The sequence below is a fragment of the Balaenoptera musculus genome, chromosome 2, assembly GCF_009873245.2.
Source record: "Balaenoptera musculus isolate JJ_BM4_2016_0621 chromosome 2, mBalMus1.pri.v3, whole genome shotgun sequence".
Taxonomy (NCBI): domain Eukaryota; kingdom Metazoa; phylum Chordata; class Mammalia; order Artiodactyla; family Balaenopteridae; genus Balaenoptera; species Balaenoptera musculus.
In genome coordinates, this window is record NC_045786.1 from 70,282,161 (window position 1) to 70,300,189 (window position 18,029).

The following is an 18,029-nucleotide window of genomic DNA, read 5'->3' on the forward strand; positions in this document are numbered from 1 at the left end:
ACTGAAGCCAATGCAACAAGGGAAGCAAAGACGAAGCAAGAGAATTCTGGTGGTGCTGAAGTTCCTGGTTCTACAAGTTCCTGAAGCCTCTGTTTACTGCCCTCACCACTTTACGTTGACTGTTCAACAATTTTTTGGATTCCTTAAGCTAATTCTTCTCCTTTACTTTGCCAGGCAAGTTCAGGTGGGAAGTTTCTGTCACTTGCAACCAGGAGTTCTGGATAACATAAATGCCACATGGCCACAACTAAACTGGACTGACTGCCTGCTCATTTTGAGCACACTTTTGCTTATGTTGTTCTTTGTGCCTAGAATGTTCCCCATTCCCACATGTCCAAAAGTAACCACTCAGTCTTCAAGGCCCCGTTTCTCATGAACTTTCCCTGGTCCAACATGTTGCAATTCAAGTATCCCTCTTCTAAGCTCCCCAGTCCTTTAAAAAGGGGAAAAAAGTTCTTTTCGATACAGAGAAGATTAGCATGGCCCCTGTGGAAGGATGACACGCACATTTGTGAAGCGTTCCATATTTTTCGAATCTGTCTCAAGAGAATTATAATGTGTCTATGTTCTTTAGGCCCAGAGCCAATTAAATAAATTCTAACATTCCTTTAAAAAAAAAAAGTTCTTTTATGGTACTTAGAACTTCCTAACTTGTGTTACAATTATTTGTATATACACCTCCTCTACTAGTTTCCTTCCAGAACAAAGATTTGCCTTGTTCATCTTGTTCCCACTGTGCTACCACAGTATCTGGCATGGACAGCACTACATACATGTTAGTTCCCTTCTTCTTCCCTCCTCCTCACTGGAGGCACACTTTTTCCCCTACAGTTTCGTTTTCTTTCCTCAGTATCAATGTTCCATTCCTTGCTGCTGAGTGAGAAAATGTTCATATGTGTGTGCCTCAGGCAGTTGTGTTTTAATGAAACAGCACTCACAAACTGTTGTAAAAAGAAGCTAATTTACCTAAAAATGGTAATTGCATTGCAGCCTTAAGGAACTACGAGGGAAATGAATACTGGTGAGATAGTGGGTTGTCCTGGTATGTGTGATATTTCATTTAGAATATGGATTTCAAGTGCGAACTCTATAAGGTTTGCATTCAGCAAGAACGGACTGCATTTCCGAAAGAACTATCTGTCAATCTTGTGGTCCTATTTTTAGTATCCCTGCTTCATTTCAAACCTCTTTGGCAGATCAATTATATGTTAGGGAGAAAAGCGGTACCAAGTGTGTTCTCATATGTAGATACCCTTAAAAATTCTAGGCAACTTTTGTGGCCTGGAGGTTGGTGTTTTGAGAATACATTATTACCAGAATATGTAACTTTTTCTATTTAGCTGTCAGCTCCCCTCTCAAATTCTACCACCTGGGTGAAGTTCTCTCTGTCTAGAAATCGTTTCTCTTTTCTGAGTTCTGAGAATATTTATTTTCTGTACCATCTTTTAGCTCATATCATACTGCTTTTTATTGCTGGCTGGTTTTGTTTGTTTTGTGCAAGTCTTTGTCTTCCAGAATAATTTTAATTGGTCCTTGGGTTTGGTCAGTTTCAAATTTTACTGGTACTCAGAGAAAACTGCAATAGTTACACTCTGTTTAAAGGATGTATTCCAGAGGACCTACTAAAATACCTATCATACATCTATAAATATCAAGTTACAATAAACATCTTGCCCTTCCTTTGTATCCTCCTTCTCTGGTGGAGCAGTAGGGTAAACACGTTTCAGAAGTTGGGTGCCTAACTTTACAATTTTGCTCATTCAACCAACAAAAGAATACAGGGCAATGGAATCCACATTGTTGGTTATTTAGCTATCTTTTCATGGACATTTATCCCCACCTTCTGTTTTCAGGACCCGAGAGGGCATGGACCTACTTTGTACAGCCTACAGTTCCAGCATGATGTCTTACACAGAGTAGGCACCAATGAATGTGAGAAATAATTGAATAATATATACACTCTCTTGGAGTTTCTTTGTGGGGAACATGATTAAGAATAAAGTGCTAATATCTATCTCAAAGTCTTTTTGTAAAAAAGTGGAGTATAAAGAAACACATAAAAATACGGTATTGTTTTCACATTTTGGAAAAGCTTCTTGGCCTCTGATAGGCAGTGTTACCTGTATCGGAAGGACTGGCTGAAGGGAACTCCTGGAGACCAAGTATGTGAGGGGGAATGCATTCTCTCTTTCTACGGTGTTTAAACAGAAGCTGTAAGAACAAAATGTTTCTAATTAAAGATACCACTGATCTTTCCCTCCATTAATTCCATCGTTCTTCAAAGCTAATGGGTATATACAATGACTTCACATCAAAGACTCTTGTCTAAGGGTTTAGGAGAGGTGCGTTTTATTAGAACAAAGCAGAACTCACAACCCACAACAGAGCAATTTGTTGAAGTTATTTTGGAGTTGATTTATGGATCACTCTTTAGGAAAGGGACTGGATCCTCATTATGTGTGCTATCCTTCTAAACCTCCTTCTCCAAGAAGTGTTTCAGCTGTCCTTCCTCTCACTCAATCCTTCCCCCATACACTTATCACTTGCAGTCTCCTCACACGGCATTATACTTACCTATTTTCTTCCCTTCCTCCTCCCATTACACCATAAGCTCCTTGAAGGCAGGTATTAAAGCTTGCTCAACTTAGTATATTCAGTGTCTTGCACAAGTGCCTGGTTTATGATAGGCATTCAACAAAGATCTGTTAAATGAATGGATGAATGAAAATAATGTGTCACATTTATAGAGAGTTTTAGGCTTGCAAGTACTTTCCTATGTTGACTCCCATGATACTCCGAGACAGGCAAGATACCCATAATTAGCCCTATTTATGGGTGTTAGAAAGGCTGTGTAACCTGAGGGCAAATAAGCTGCAATTTCAGGAGACACCAGGACTCCTGACTGTGGATTCCTGCTCTGGAGCCCTTTTCTGAATATTGAAAGCTGTTTGTTTCCTGAGCCAAGTGCCAAAGGCAAAACAAACTTACCCCCTGAATCCTTTTAACTTTCTCCCTGTTCTGCCTCCAACACTTCACTCCTCTGTTGGTTCCTTTCACCTGTGACTTAGCCCCACTTTTTATTTAGGAGCCACATATTCCCTATATGCAGATGAAAGATGAAAAAAATGTATTTTTCTGTTGATTTTCCACTTCCTCTGCCTGGGACCTCCTGGCTGAGCTGTAGGATTGTGGAATATGTGGTATCCGATGGGGATGATGTGTATGTGTGCGCGAAGATGTAGCTGACTGGTGTGGCCAGAGAGTGTAGCTCAGAGGACTATCAGGGCCAGAGCCTTCAATGATGAGGCCTTGGCCTTGAGTTCCCCTTATTCCCCCCCACGCCGCCCTCCCCCATCTCAAACATTTTTCCCCAGGGGAAATCTGAATAAAATGAACTGGTAGAGTTTGGAGAAAGATGTTGATAATGAACTCCAGCAGATGGTGATTTAAATATTAAAGAGCGGTCAGGGAAGGGGTGAAGTGGTGAAGGTGAGGATGCAAAGTATTCAGGGCTTACTTGCTGACATTATTTGTATTTGATAATTGTATGCAATTGGACTCAACAGTATTCATTCCTCCTTTCCACACCGCCCTGAGGGTGGAAGCTAAGGAGAGGGCAAAGGAGGGAATGTCTCAGTTGGCCTCTAAAATAAGCAGAGTCCTAGTAAAGTTTTAGAAATCCAAGAAAAATGGAATGTCATGGGATGCTTTGAGTGACACAGATGCCTACATCATCAACAAGTTAAAATGAGGACGGCAAGGGAGCTTGTTAACCTTGTCTCAGCTTCACACACAATAACCAGATGATAAAGCACTGGCAACAATGACATCACTTCACATATACCCACCCCCTCACATCTAGTTTACCAGAAATAGACACACATTTCACATGTAGAAACTTAAAAGTTACACATATAATAAGGCCTAGCATTTAATGAGTAATTAATATGTGTCAGGAGCTTTACATATATTTTACTCCTCACAGGAGCCCTGTGATAATAAGAACTAACATTATGAGTTGACAGATAAGGACCTGAGGTTCGGAGAGGTCAAGCAACTTGTCCAAAGTCACACACCTGGTAAGTGGGACTCCAGAATTCTCACCTATGTGACAGTGAAACAAATTATTTGACAGTGAGTCAAAAAACTCTTAGGCTAAACTGCCTCGCATATATCCAACTTATCTCCGCATATATCCATGGGGCAAGCACTCCCTCTTCTGCCTATATCACAATTTTTTACATTAGTGACACGTACATGGCCTGTATGCTGCATATTCCTCGTATGTCCCCAATTAGATTGTGAACTTCTGGAGGGAAGCGATCGGCTCCATGACCTCAGTCAGTTACACATAACTGCTGCTCGTTAGAAAATTTTCAACGAAGGATATCAGGATGGTGGCTATAAATGCGGAGTCTTGGAGTAAGAACAGGTACAGAAGGAAGACGGGGACAGGTGTATTCATTCGACAATTTAATGAGCACCTGGGCTGGTGTTAGGTGCTGGAGACACAGTGATGACTAGGCCAGTCAGGGTCCCTCCACTCATGAGACTTCACTGTAGAGGTCGAGGTCAAGGTCAAGATCAAAGTCATAATTTACCTCTGCGTTCCTCAGCAGAAAAAACAGAGGAGTCGCAGGCCCCAGCATCTGCAGGGTTTTGGCAGTCCTGCTGCACAAATTCATGAATAATAAGCTAGAAGTAACTCAAGTGAACCGCTTTCATGTGATTGAACTTGACCGGCCAGAAGTCTTGGGCTGGCTGGTGTGGGAGATAAAGAGCGCAGAGCGCGTGGCGAGAGTCAGAGATAAAGGGGTGTGGCCGCCTAGCCTCGGCAGCCAGTTTTTCCACGCGTCGCTCCATCAGGCAGCAACAGGACGCGGGGCAGTAGGGTCTTCCACGCCCACCACGAGGAAAAGGGGGCGCGCTGGCTGGCCCCCGTACTCCTCACCGCCGTTTATGAAACGCCCCCCAATTGTGCCTCATGCGGAGTCCGGTCCTCGCGGACGCACCGAGCTGCCTGGACTCTGCGAGGGCTGAAAGGTGAGGGCTGCGCGGTAACTGGGTGTTCCTAGAATCTAGGCTTCCCACCCCCATCCATTATTAAATCCTAGTCTCTTTTCCCGTTCTCATGCCGCCTGGCCCGAGCACTCCTCCCCCAGAGGCTCTCGCCTCCCGCGCTAGGCCTGGGGGGCGGGGCGAGGACTCCAGGCTGCGCGAGAGTTCCGCCCAAGTCCTGCGAGACTCGCCTGCCGCCGCTGCTGCCGCCGCCGCCTCCTACGTCTTTCCCTTTGACAAGTCGCCGCTGCTGCAGCAAAAATAAAGGACGCGGCCACCGCAGCCGCTGCCGAGCCGGGCTCGGGTCGCCGGAGCCGCGCCCCACCCCCGCCAGCTCTGGAGCCGCGTATGGTAACGCCTTCTCTTCTGTCCTCCTGGCCGCCTGTGCGTGCGCCCCGCTGGCCCGGCAAGGCCGGCCGGAGCCGTTCGGGGGCCGCCGCCGAAGGGGGCCGCCGGGGTCCCGGGTGGGAGGCAGGCAGAGGCCTGAGGAAGCCCTCCCGGCGCGGTGCGGCTCCCCGGCCCCTGAGGCCTCTCGCTGCCCGGGCGGCTACAGAGCCGCGTTAGAAGCCGAGCCGCTGGCCCGAGAGGGCGAAGGAACCCGCCCCTCTGGCGGCTTGCTGTACCAGTCCACGGGCCTCGGGGGTCGCGTCTCTGACTTCCCCACTTCTTTATCCGCTAACGAGAGTCCCGCCCCCGGCCGGGGCTCGGACCGGGGGGTGGGGTGGCGGCCCGACCCTATTTCGGGATCCGAGGAGAGCCGCGACCCGGGTGCCCCCCGTCACCCTCCACCTTTTGAGGGGTGGAGGTTGGGACGACGTGTCTTTCCCTTTTGCTCTGCTTTTTGGGTGGGGGCAGCTCATGATCTGGTAAACCTTTCTTCAAATCTTATGCCTCTATAAAATAACAATTTATAAAGCTTTTGCTGCTGGGAGGGGAGACGAGATGCATTGTGAAGTCTCTGGGGTGAGATGAGGATGATGATGACGGGAGCTGTCTCAGGGAACATAGTGAATGAAACCTTTCCTGTGATGGGTGGCAGGTTCACGGGAGACACAGGAGGACCGGAGCTGGTACCATCTCTCCCAGGAGGTTATGTAAAAGACATGCTGTGTATCCTAGAGAGCTGTGAAACACAGGGACAGAATTTTGCTTTAATTTAACAATGATTTCTATAATGCAGTAGAAAATATGGATACTCAGAATAATAGGAATACCAAATCTGAACACACTGACCCATCCTCGTAATTCCATTTCCAGAGGTAGCATTTCATGGTTAACATTTTGGTGTATTTCCTAACAGACACTTAATTTTTTCAAATAGTTTTTGGCTCATCCTTGACTGGGACTTCCCCATTCTATACATGTTGGAAAAATGATTTGTTTTATTTGAGTCACTTCTTTGACCTGCTTGATTAAAACTGGCTACTTGTTCATTAGCACTGACTGTACTGTCATCACTATCTCTTTCTTTGGGCCCTCTTCCAAAATGATTATTAGCTAAATGCTTTTAAAAAAAGAAAACATTAAAAATTATTATTTACTTGGATCTAGGACATATGTGTTTTTACAGTTCTGCCTGTGGTGGGTGCTGTAAAGGAGTAGTATTTGTGGAAAGCAAACTTTGATTATTATGGTGGGAAGAAACCTGTTTACTTCAAGGCTTTATAAAATTGGCTCCCATTGGTTATTTTTAGACCCGAATCATTATGTGACATTGTTTGTTTCATAGTGCTTTTGTGATTGGGATGGGATGGACATGTGCCTTTGATTATGTAGATTTCTATAGTGTGTGTTTATACAAGCAAAATTGAGTGTCCTTGGTACCTGTGTGCATATATGTGCATATATATGTACACACGTGTATTAAGCACCTGTGCGCATTCGTAAATCTTGGAAGTGAGTTAAAATGTATTATTATATTATTTGAAGAAAGAAAGCATTAGGTAGGGCAAAGAATAGTCTTGCAATATTTCCCCCAAATCACATGACAGTTTTATATGGCAGAATGAGACATCTAGGGAGGTTGAAAATCTGGAGGCTTTTAAAAATAGGATAGATTGTCATCTGTCTGGGGTTGTCATTGGAATGGCCTATTAAGGCCTCTTGTAATTCTAAACTTTTATGAATTTTGCTTTCCCTAAGGTTCTTATCACTTTGCTTCTTAAATTTCTAGTCATGCTGTTTGCTCGTGACACTTACCCATTCATTTGCTGGTCATGTATTCCACTCCCAATGCAGGCATCGTGGTGGTTCGTGGAGGAGAAAGCAAATGTAAACATGTCACTTAATCTGTTTATTAATATAAACATCTGAAAATCCTATTTGATAAAAGGAATTTCAGAAGACTTGTTGATTAGGCTGGGTTGGTTAGTAGAGGATGCAAATAATAAATAAAGTACAATTCTAATGTCCCAAGCATTTTTCCCCAAAAAAGACTAAATTACTCAATATTTGAAATTTAAAAAAAAAGACTGCATACATTGAACAGCTGATTTTTTAAAATTCAGATTTTCAGAACTTAAAATAACAATGATGATGACTTTGTAGTTTAGGGTGTGGAGAGAAGTTTGTATTAGGATAAAAGCAAATTGACTTGAGAAAAAACCTTGAATTTTGTGGTTGGACGACTATGTGATAATAAGTAACAAACACTATAATCTATTGACAGTTTTTTATGTAAATAAAACTTTGGCGTAACAGACAAATGAAATATGTTATTTTGGGCACATACTACGGATTATCACGATATTGAAAACATAAAAAAAAATTGGTCGTTTTAAAAGAAGTTTGCAAAGCCAGTAAAGTTGCAACAGCAGCAAATTTTTTTTTGACTAAAAAAGGCAGAAGGTATAAAAAACATAAAGTAGGTAATTTACTTTTTAGATGCCCGATCTGGTTTTTATGATTTCAGTTTGTTCTGCTGTCACTTACTAGACCCTCTAAATTAATGGGAATATTAAATTCCAGATGAGATCCCTGAGCAAGGGAATAAGACATTCGCATAAGATGATCGATTGATGGATTTTATTTATTTTTAACTTTATTTTGAAATAATGTTAGACTTACAGAAGCGTTGCAAAGATAGTACAGAGAGTTCCTATATACCCTTCACATAGCATCCTCTACTGTTGAAGACTTACATAACAATGATCAAACACAGGAAATTCGCATTGGTGAAATATTATCAACTAAACTACAGACTTTATATGAATGTCACCAGTTTTTCCCCAATGTATTTTTTTTTTCTCCCAGGATCTAATCCAGGATCCCACATTGCATTTAGTTGTTATATCTTCCTAGTCTTGTCTACAATCTGTGACAGTTCCTCTGTTTTTCCTTGTCTTTCATGAGCTTGACACTTTTGATGAGTACTAGTTAGTTATTTTGTATAATATTTCTCATTTTGGGTTTGTCTGATGTTTTTCTCATGATTAGATTGAGGTTCTGTATGTTTGCAAGAAAACTACAAAAGGGATGTGTCCGCAGTGCATCATACTAGAGGTACATGGTGTTGATATGTCTTATTGTTAGTGATATTTTAACTTCGATTGCTTTATTAAGGTGAACTTTGCTGTATTCTCCACTATAAAGTTACTATTTTTCTTTTTGTAATTGATACATATCTTAAGGGAGATACTTTGAGACTATGCAGATACACTGTTTCTCCTCAAACTTTCTCCCACTGATTTTAGCAACCATTGGTGGATCTTGTCTGCAGCAGTTATTACTGTGGTATTTGCCTACTGGTGATTTTGTTATTTCCCTCGTTCCTTTTACATTTATTATTGGAATTCTTCTGTAAGAAAGAGGTTTCCCTTCCTCATTTATTTGTTAAATTATTTATTTTTATAAGTATGACTTCATGGATATTTATTTTATTCTACAGATTCTACTTCAATAGTATCATTATCTTATTGCTCAGATTCTTCCAGTTTTGGCCATTAGGAGCTCTTTCGGGTTGTCCTCCACCCTTTTTTGAGCAGTTCCTTATATTCTGGCACCACAGGCTATTTTCCATGCTGATCTTGTATTTTTCCTTGTACCTGTCCTAAAATCAACTACTTCTCTAAGGAGATCTAGTTCCTTTTATTGGAGAACAGAATTTAAATCAAGATCTGAATGCTAGGTATGCTCACTGGGGTGTCATTGCTCCTAGGCCCTCAGAGGACAGAGCTAGGAAATATATGTATATATACTAACCTGCTCACGCATGCAAGCAGACACACACACACGCACACACACTTATTTCTGTATTTGTCTTTCTCTATATTTTAAAAACCATATTTGAGTTCATATTAATATCTTGTATTCCAGTCCAACACCACAAGGTTCATTCCAACCTTTTTTTAAAATTTATTTATTTAATTAATTTCTATTGGCGTATAGTTGCTTTACAATGTTGTGTGTTGTGTAGTTTCTGCTGTACCGACCGTTTCTTATTTGTGACTTTTTTTTCTGACAGTGAGAAACCTGCCTCTCCTTATCTATAATACTGTATACTAATTTATTTGTTCAATTTTAGAATGCACATCAAGTAGTGACCTGTTGCTAACCCTTATGAGAAACATATTTACCAATGAGTGCAGTATTTGTATACATGTTTTTTTTCTTGTCTTTAGCCTTACAGTATCTAGTCAACATACTGTTTTTCAAAGTTACTTAGGTTAATTCTTTTGTTCCTCACTTCCTTTAGTGTGGTTATATTATTCATCTGTAATGCAGTTAGGTCTCATTCTTTGTATCCTATTTTGGGTTCCTCCAATTCTGGTTGATTTTATTTATTTTGGTATATGAAACATTACTGCTACTAAACATTACATTAAAAAAAATATACTCAGATAATTGTCACTCCTTATTCCTACTACCCTATTCCCATTCCCTCCCCTCCCCCTTTTCCCCACCTGTTTTCCATGCCCTTAGGTAACCAGCTTCTTTAGTTTCTGGTTTATCCTTCCATTATCTCTTTTACACGGATGAACAGATTGTGTTTTTTTTGTATTCCTTTTTTTCTTGCATACAGTTTTTTAAATTGAGGTACAATTCACAAAACACAAAGCTCACCCTTTTGAAGTGTACAAATCATTGTTTTTTAGTCTATTCATAAGGTTGTGCAGCCATCACCACTACCTAATTTTAGAACATTTTCATTATCTGGAAATGAAACCCTGTATTCATTAGTAGTACTAAGTATACTTAGTACTAAGTATAGGAAGTATTCACTTCCTATTCCCCCTTCTCCAGCCACTAGTAACCATACTTTCTGTTTGTATGAATTTGTCTATTCTGGACATTTCGTGTAAATGGAATCATATGATATGTGAACTATTGTGCCTGGCTTCTTTCACTTAACGTAATCTTTTCTAGGTTCATCTATGTTATAGCATGTGTCAGTACTTCATTCTTATTATGGCTGAATAATATTCCATTGTATGAATATACCACACTTTGTTCATCCATGTATCAGTTGATGGACATTTGGTTTTTCTTTTCTTTTCTTTTTCTTTTTTTTGGCTATTATGAACATTCAGGTACAAGTTTTTATGTGGACGTATGTTTTCAATTCCCTTGGGTATATACCTAGGCGTGGAATTACTGGGTCATATGATAACTTTTTGCGGAACTGCCAAACTGGTTTTCCCATTCCCTTCTTTCTTATATGAAGAGTGGCATGTTATAGATACTTTTTTGCACCTTTTTTTCAACTTAATAGTGTGTCCTGGAAATCACCCCAACAGTTCATTCTTTTGAAGAGATAGTCTTTTGATATTCTCCGTTTTTTTTTTTTAATTTTTAAATTTTTGATTTATTTATTTTTTGGCAGCGCCATGTGGCTTATGGGATTTTAGTTCCCTGGCCAGGGATCTAATCTGGGGTCCCAGCAGTTAGAGTGCTGAGTCCTAACCACTGGATCACCAGGGAATTCCCAGATATTCTCCATTCTTTTTTACAGCTGTATAGTACTCTACTGTGTAGATGTATCCTAAGTTATTCAGTCATTCTTCTATATGTGAGCACTTAGGTTGTTTCCTGTATTTTGCAGTTATAAACAATTTTGCAGTAAGTGACCTGTGAATATATATTTTTGTAGTGTAAGAGATGTATCTTCAGGGTAGATTCCTGTAAGTGAGATTGCTGGGTCAAAAGTTCTGTGCATATGTAGTTTTGTTAGGTATTGCCAAATTTTCCTCCAGAAGTGTTGTACTAATTTGCGTTCCCACCAGTAATATATGAGAGCACCTGTTTTCACCACAGCCTTACCAACAGAATGTGTTGTTGTGCTTTTTAATATATATATTTTTTTTTGCCAGAGATGACTGATTTTAAAAAATGCCCTGCAGTCATTTCAGTGACCGGAACCCATCGTGGAAGGGCACTTAATGCCTGCCGTTGGCAGGTTCTTTTTTTTTTTTTTTTTTGGCTGCGTTGGGTCTTCATTGCTGCGTGCGGGGGCTACTCTTCGTTGTGGAGCACGGGCTCTAGGCGTGCGGGCTTCAGTAGTTGTGGCTCTAGAGCGCAGGCTTAGTAGTTGTGGCTCACAGGCTTAGTTGCTTCGCGGCATGTGGGATCTTCCTGGACCAGGGCTCGAACCTGTGTCCTCTGCATTGGCAGGCGGATTCTTAACCACTGCGCCACCAGGGAAGTCCTGTTGGCAGGTTCTTATAGCTTGAAAATGAAATATATTGTCCACTAATACTGTACTGATAACATGTAGGTTATTTTGTGCAGGGGAAATTGACTAGAAGGCAATTTCCGATCTACCCAGGATTGCTCATTTGAAACTTTTTGCATTTAATGGAGTTGCTGCATTGATTCATAATACCCGTGCTCTGAAATACTTGTGGAGTTTAACAAAGGATAACTGAAATTGTAAGGAGAATATTTTTTCCTGTAGAGTATGTATGAGATAGTAATCATTGGTTCACATTGTATGCTAGTTATTTTGAACAGGAGATACAGTACATATTGGCACTATGGTATGGTAGTTATTTGAACAGGAATGGCTTTATCTGGAATCTGTTTTATTTCCATAAGAAAGAAGGCCAATCTTAAGGAAGAAGAAATCGAGAGTTTAAAGTTCTGGATTAGGATAATCCTATCAGATTTTAGTGGTGCCAAGAAACTAAGACAACATGAAAAACATCTGCATCTTACAAGGTAACAAGTTCTGCTCAGGGGGACTGGAAATTTAGGTTCTTTCACCAAAAAGGACATTGTTCCAGGTGCTTGGAACACATTAATGAAAAAACAAGTATTCTTGCACCAGAGGAGCTTACATTCTAGTGGTTTTCTGATGCATTGATGTTTTCAGGAAGACAGATGATGAGTGCTGATTGTGAGTAGAATCAGTAGAGGTTTGGTGTATTCTTACAATCACCTTTGGTGGTATAAAAACCTCAAATAACACTTTATTTTACTGGTTACAAAGCAAAGCCATGAAAAGGTTTCCACAGGATGGTAACTTATGTTGTTCACCAATCTTTTTTTCTCTCATTTTAAGTGATTCCTACCACTAGTAGTAGTAGTAGTAGTAGTAGAATAATAGTTACAATAGAATAATAGTATAGTATAGTTTTTTTCTCATCTGGGGTTCCATGAGAGAACTAAACCCTAATGTTCTAGGACATTTGAGCATTAATTGTATGTGAAGAATTAACTTCTCTCCAGTGCACCTAGAATAGCACTAGTTATCTACTGTCCTTGGGAGAGTTGAGAAAAGATTCACTGCAATATTCATTTCAAGTTCTATGGTTCAGATGATGAACCCGGTTGAGAAAGGTCATAGTCATCATAGTTAATTAGATATTTTGTTTGTGTGTTTTTCTAACTTATTACCACTTATTAGTAGAGTGATGTTGGATAAATTTTTATCTCTTAGCCTATTTTCTGATCTATAAAATGGGAATGATGATAGTTACTACCTCATAGGGCTCATGTGAAGATTAAACAAAAAAGTTTTTCCCATCTACATTTATCCATTTCTGCGGCTTTAAGAACTATCTAAATGTTGATTGACTTCCACATTTATATCTTCAGCCCTGACCCCTTTCCTGAGGTACAGTGTCATAGTTCGTCTGCTTATTCCACATCTCATTTGGCTGTCTAAAAGGCTTCTCAAACTAAGTTTGCACAGCACAGAAGTTGTGATTCCTGTCCTCACCATTTCCTCTCAATGTGCCCTTAGTAAATGGCAGGACCATTTACCTAGTCACTCAGGCCAAAAGCCTAAGTGTCACGTGTGATTCTTTTCTTTTCTTTATACCCTATAATCAGCCCATCAGCAAATCTTCTTGGTTCTATCTTTTGAATATATTTCTAATCTGATCAGATATCATCATCTCTACCTTATTACTCTGGTCTAAACCACCATCATGTCCTGGTAGATAATTACAAGAGTCTCTTAACTGTTTTTCCCTGTTTTCTCACTTGACCTCCTACAGTCTATTCTGCGTTTCACAGCTAGAATGATCTTTTTAAACTGTTCATCAGATAAGGCCAACTCCTCTATTAATACTTTATAATGACTTCCTTTTATAATTAAAATAACAGCCAGATTCCTGGCCATGGCCTGTGAAGTCCTCCATGATGTAGTCCCTGTCTCCTTCTCTCTTTTCACTCCACTTCTGCTACACTGAACTTCGCTATGTTCTTTGATCATGCCAGGTGCATTCCCAGGGCTTAATACTTGTTCTTGCTCTGTTCCTCCCTCAGGTCTTTGTAGTGCTTGCTCCCTCACGTCATTCAAGTGTCTGCTTAAAAAGGGTTCAGAGAGTCTACCTCTTTAGAAATCTCCATGAGCACACTATACAAACTAGTGATCACCTGGACCCTAATTTCTCCTTGTCTCTCTGCTTTATTTTTTTATAGTACGCTTTCTGAATTTAATGATTTATTTGTCTGCTCGTTTATTACTGTCTTCCTCACTGGAATGTAAACTCTGTGAGAGCAGGAACTTTATAACCTGTTCATTCCAGTGCCTAGAAAAGTCCCTGACACATAGTAAGCCAGAGATGCAGCTCTCGGTAGTTGTCTGTGGAGTGAAATTAACTCTAAATTAGATTAAGTGATTCTGCCTTTTTAAGATTTTAAGCCAAAGAAGAACTATTAAATCAGTTAAGCAATGCTGTGAATTTTTTGAATTAGATACTCATATGTGAAATGTTAAGATTTAGAATTTATAACATTATCAGGAGCATATAATTGTTCAAATATGTGCTAAGTAATATTTAAAAAATAAGCTTGGAGTGTAGCTCTTGTGTTTGTTGCAGTGTTTAACATACTTTGGTTGTCCTCTAATTATAATGTTATTGATGTTAATGTAATAATAATATTTCCTCTTGCTCTGGCAAGCTGTTTTTCCTCACTCTAAACTCTTGATTTAAAGTCTCTGTTGATATTGATTTTTTGGGGGGGGGGAATACGTTATTATCCAAGCTTTTTTTTTTTTAAACTTAATATAGTAGCATTTATAGAAGCCCTTTTAAATTTTGCCATTTTAGAAGACCTTTCCTGTTAGTCACTATACAAAACTGTTCATGGGAAGTTTTATGTGATACAATTCAAATAAGCAGCTTTGCTAACTGATAGTATTAGAAATCTAGGATAACCTAGGGATATTATATTATCTATGTGTTAATATAATTTAAAAGCATGTGGGGGCCAGTATCTTTTATATAACGTATCATTGAACTTTCTTATACAACTGAACATCCAGTGATGTATTGATACATTGAAATTTTATCAGTAATATGGTCATAGTTTGACTTCTTAAACTTGCTCATTCTTTTGAAAAGAAGGAATGACGACGAATGATGGAGAGATTTATGTAATTTAGTGACGGTGGTGTGGTGGAGTAGCCAGATGCACAAATAAAGTAACAATACTGGGTGACACTTACTGAGCATTTATTGTGCACCAGGCACTATTCTAAGAACTTTGTTGTATAAATAATATTAAATCTGGTTGAACTGTTTATTATTTAAGCCACGTTTATTTTGTAGATAGGAAATCGAAGTACAGAAAGGTTAAGTAACTTGCCCAGGATCACATAGCTAGTAAGTGGTGGAGCCTGGATTAGAATTCAGAAACAAAGGCAGGTGTTGGTGGAAACTGTGGGAGGCAGAGCATGGAAACGGCCAGCCTCAGTGTGATGGTTTTGTCTGATCTAAAATCCCATCCAAATAATGTCGTTTGGGCAGGACCATTCTACATAAGTGTTCAGAAACTCAGGTTGACAATGAGACAGACTTTTAGGTGTCGCATGTTGCTTTGACTTCTTAAAGAATGTTTCTAGTTTTCTTCTGCCAAAGAAGGGTAATAGATGTTAGAAGAGAACAACAATTGGAATAAGGATTGAACTTTGCTATAGAAAGGTGAATATTAGTGAATCTTTATACCCTGAAATAAGTTTTTCTTGGTAGACCTTGAAACAATGATATTAAGTAGCAAGTTTAGTCTGCAAACTGTCTAGAGTGCAAACAAGTAATGAAATAATAATGCCTTACATTTGTATATAGCTTTTCAGTTTTCAAAGTAGTTTGGTAAACATTTTCTCAATTTATCTTCATAACACCTCTGTGGGATAGACACGGTAGATATTCTGCCATTTGATAAGCTTCCACAGAGGAGAGAGGTAGCTGCCTAAGAAACAAGCCCTTGAATAACCTCTAGTTGCTAGACCCTCTCTTATGAAGGTTCTATTCATAAAGGAAGTTGCTATTCCTTTGCAAAACTGCCAGAGTTTAAGTGGTGGACTTCTGCATTGTATGGTGTTATGGGCTTGATCTCTTAAATTAATGATTGGAAAGTTGCTTAATCTGGAGGCAGAAGGTACTTGGCATGATGAAAGGGCAAAGATGGCCTGTTGTAATTGGCATGTTCTTAGTGTTTGTTATTCTTAAAGCCTAGGCATTTTTGAGAAATATAATTTAGATTAAAAATATAAAATTTAGGATTAAAATATAAATTAACAATATAATTACAATACTGTTGTGATCTTTTTTAAACCAATATTTTTCACTAAGACCTTTTACAGTTAGGCTGTAGTAATATTGATGCTGTTTTGATTGCATTGTAGATTAGCATAGGGGTGGGGCACTTTGCTTTTTTAAAGTCAAAAAGAGAGTTTGGTAGCTTCTGAAAAGACTCATGTAATGTGTGGCAGTAGGGAAATGCTGATAAAAGTTTAGTATGTCACCTGTTTCCCCTGTTCATTTTGAAACTATTCTGAATTGCTTTGGTTAATTTAAATTAGTCTGAGATATGAAGAGGAATTTTTCAAAACTCTTTAAAGATATGCTGTATAAGGAAATAAAGTCAGATGCAAATTTACAGAATCATTTCACTTTAAAGTAATTGATGATTGACAAAATGTGACATTGTTTTGCAAAAATCTAAAGAATTGCTGAATGTTTTGTATTTTTAAGTTGTAGCTTTCAGTTCTCAGTGATATTCTCCCTTTCCATGGTGCTCTCTTGTAACTGCCTCCTTATAACCACCCCCTCCCTCTTGGTCTGCCTTCTGTTGGTTTGGCTCTTTATTTCAGAGTAGGAAGGCAGGAAAGAGTTCTTGTACACAAGATAAAAACTAGTCCTGTTTGGAGCTCAGTGAGCTGGAGCACTTACGCAATATGTCTGCTGACGATAAACTCCAGAAGTACCATAAGCCCACAGGAGTAGAAAGATAGCGATGACTCTGCAATATTGTCTGCAACTTAAATAGAAATTTAAAAAAATCATAATTAAACTATATTTTTTAATGGAAAGCCATAAATTGGCTAGATATTGTTAACAGACTTGTAAATAAGAGTTAATTACATAGGAGAGTTTAGCATGTTGAGTGTTAGTGAAATTCTTGTCAAATGATTTCTTTTAGTACTTTATAAACATGATTTGTTCATAGTAAACTTAAATTCACTTATGCTTGACTGTGCATTAATCTATTATGGGAATATGTAGAGGCTATTTGCAGTCCTAGGTAGGTAATTCAATTCCCAGTGTTTTTTAAAAAATCTTTTTATTACAAAGTATTTTAAACATATATTAATATAAAAGTAGAAAGAATAGTTTAAACAGCTCCTATGTACCCATCATTGAGCCTCCAGAATTATTATAGACAGTATTATTTTCTCTATATTTCTGTCCACCACTACCCCACTCCCAACTCTGGACTTTTGAACCACATCCCAGACATATTTAATTTGTAAATTTCAGATATTTAATTTGTAAATTTCAGGTATTTCAGTATGGATCTTTAAAAGATAGAGTCGCTCTCTCTTTTTTATAAAATAAGCATAATACCATTATCTTACCAAAAAAATTTACAGCAAGTTCTTAATATCAAATATGTAATCAGGTTTCATATTTTTCTGATTGTTTTATACACACACAGTTTGCTTGAAGTGGGATCCAAATAAGGTCCATACTTTACAATTGTTTGTCTTGTATATTAAATCATTTTTAATCTTTAGACTCTCCTTCCATCTTTCTTTTTTTTTCTTTCTTAAAATTTTTTGCTGAAAGAAACCAGGTTTTTGAGAAGTTTCCCATAGTCTCATTTTGCTGATTGCATCTCTGTACTGTAATGTCATTTAACATGTTCTGTCTCCTGAATTTCCTGTAGTAAATTGATAGATTCGTCAGATTTTTTTTTTTTTCTTTTGGTAAGAGTACTTCAGAGGAGGAATTTTTGTTTCCATAAGGAGGTATGTAAGGTCTTGTCATCTCTCTTTGTGATGTTTGCAGCTATTGATGATCATTGCTTTGATTTACTAATTCATCAGGGATTGCAAAATAGTGAAATCCTATTGTTCATGTATTAGATGGTGTTTTTTAGGATAGTTCTTCAACAGTGTAAATTGTATATTTAGGGCCTTGTATTTATATCAGAACTGGTTCTGGGATGATTTGACAATATTCTGTAGTGAATTCCTTTAAAAAGGGAAGAGCACAAGTTTTTATTATTGAAAATTCAGA

The 18,029-nt window shown here is 38.8% G+C and overlaps 1 protein-coding gene and 1 pseudogene across 3 annotated transcripts in view; both read left to right on the forward strand.

Annotated features, from left to right (window-relative positions):
* Positions 1–431: 431 nt before the first annotated feature.
* LOC118891400 lies at positions 432–531 on the forward strand (annotated as a pseudogene).
* Positions 532–5,258: 4,727 nt separating this feature from the next.
* Positions 5,259–18,029, forward strand: part of HERC1 (HECT and RLD domain containing E3 ubiquitin protein ligase family member 1) — a 215,380-nt gene continuing 202,609 nt past the window's right edge. For 2 of the 3 annotated variants that reach the window (XM_036841279.1, XM_036841282.1), the window contains exon 1: positions 5,259–5,409. The gene's annotated coding sequence lies outside the window, so the exon portion shown is untranslated. The remainder of the gene's footprint in view (positions 5,410–18,029) is intronic. The other variant, XM_036841283.1, reaches the window with a different exon arrangement.